Source organism: Olea europaea, unplaced genomic scaffold (assembly GCF_002742605.1).
Source record: "Olea europaea var. sylvestris unplaced genomic scaffold, O_europaea_v1 scaffold1575, whole genome shotgun sequence".
In the NCBI taxonomy this organism is placed as follows: Eukaryota; Viridiplantae; Streptophyta; class Magnoliopsida; order Lamiales; family Oleaceae; genus Olea; species Olea europaea.
Genome location: NW_019233363.1, coordinates 827 through 2,999, shown reverse-complemented (window position 1 = coordinate 2,999; position 2,173 = coordinate 827). Strand labels below are relative to the sequence as shown.

The 2,173-nt window shown below is 35.4% G+C and overlaps 1 long non-coding RNA gene across 1 annotated transcript; it reads left to right on the top strand.

Moving 5' to 3' along the window:
- On the top strand, window positions 1-786 carry LOC111376907. Its single transcript, XR_002699576.1, has 2 exons — window positions 1-75; window positions 246-786. It is a non-coding gene; the product is annotated as an uncharacterized LOC111376907 (long non-coding RNA).
- The last annotated feature ends 1,387 nt before the right edge of the window (window positions 787-2,173 follow it).

Below are 2,173 nucleotides of genomic sequence, written 5' to 3'. Positions count from 1 at the left end.
GTAGATTGTGCAAGAAAGACTCACGATAGCTTGGAAAAATTCACTTCCAAGACCCTTGCTTTGACACTCAAAAAGGTGATTCAGTCATATCTATAATCAGTATAGCTTCTTCTTCATTTTTTTTTTATTTTTTTTTTCTTTATTATTATTATTATTTTTTGTTTGATCTATCTATATAAATTTATGTGTTTTTTAATTCTTGATGAAAGAGTTAAACAGGTTTTTTTCGAATTCTGCTTTTGCAGGAGTTTGATGGGGTATATGGACCAGCTTGGCACTGTATAGTAGGGACCGGTTTTGGGTCTTTTGTAACACATTCAGTGGGTGGGTTCATATACTTCTCTATGGACAACAAGCTACATGTCCTCTTGTTCAAGACAACTGTACACAAAGCACATTAAAAGTATTAAACAAGGAGATGACATTCATTTCCTTTTGATATAGACAAAATTTATATATATCTCCTCAATTGTTTGCAACATTATTGGCATGTTTGGTTACTAGTGGCGTCTAAGTGGTGAACGTAACTTGATACTAGAATGAACAAGTTTTAACTTTTTTTCTTGCTTAACTCGCGACCTACTGACTAATGTTATTCAATAAATGTTCCCAAGAAAAGTTGGGGTAATGTTCTTCCCACCTCAGTTAACATTGTCATTAGGTCATTTTTTAATGGCCCTTTAGTTACTCCATTAGTAATTGTATTTAGTTGGGATTTTGAGTATGCAAAACCTGTTTAGTTACATTAGATAGTTTATGCCTATGATAAAGCATTTGGATTTCCTTTTTGCTTGGGTTGAGTAAATTATTAAAAGTGCACGTAATGATGCGCAATGGCTAATGATTGTTTCCTTGTATAAATTGGATATGGTGATGAAAACAGAAGAATCCAAACTTCATGGGAAAGTATAAAGAAAATTTCTTCTCTTGCTTTGTTGGCAATTCAGCCATTCTTAGTGTTGATTAGGTGGCTCAAATTTTTGTATATTGTGGGCTAGACGATGGAGCAGAGGAGACGGGCTGGTAGTCCTATTTAGTAGTCGAAGTTAGTGCAGGTAATGGACTCCCAAATTTTCCCTCAGCTACATGTAAAATTCACTGAATTCCCATTGGTGTTTGTTTATTAGTATGAACCGCCTCATGCGAAAGTTTAAAATATGAAATAATGGGCCTCTCGGAGCATATCTCAATGGTGCAAAGGATAAGGGTGAGGTATGTCCAACTTTGCTGGCATCCGCAGTGTGAGAGTTCGATTCCTAAAACATGGATTGTGACTCTTTGTGGGCACCAGTGTGCAGACAGCTCTTCCTCCCTAACCTGTTGGGGTACATTCTGTGATTAACCTCTCTCACAATACTCCAAGAGTGGAACGGTGGGGGACCCTTAAGGTTGGGGTTTAATATTTTTTTTAAATACGAAATAATGGATTATGCATTATGCAAAGATTGGGAATTCATGGCTCCAAGAAACAATCCTAAGTCCCAAGGATGACCTTGGCAGACTCAATTTATATTCAACCTACTTTTTGTCGATGATGTCTGATTTGGACAAATGATATCACTTTTTTGAGTGTAGGTGAGCTTCTAAACGAATGATCGCATTTCATCGTTTAGGAGTCAATGGTGAACCCTTCAACTTTATCAGAAGTGCTCATTTGTTTATTCTTTATCATTATTTTTGTGAGCTGTTTTGTATTATAATTAAACTGTCTTAGGTAGGGATCCGGTACGAGGATGATTAGGTTTTCATTGTCGTGATTTTGATTTCGAACCATATTGCGCTTGAGATTATTTTTCTATATTTAACGAAGTTTTCGATTTGAACTAAACCCAAGTTGAGTAATAAGGGGACAAGTAGCACAAATGTTTATTATTATTTCCTCGATGCGATTACATGATTGAATAAGAAAATGATGTAAGATAATTGCTTGCACAACTCTGTATAATATTGTCCAATCCAACAAGCTAAACGCATTCTTTAGGCATCAAGAAAGATTTATTAAATTTATTTATAATTTTCACCTTTTCACCGATCAAAAGTAGCAATTACAGTTTTATTCACCTTGAAAATCTATAATTAAGTTCCCTAACCCGATCAAGGGCTTGCATGGATGTCTTATAGAGCCACAGACTTGGACGTCACTTTTTTATTTCTCAATTTTTCTAAGGCCCGA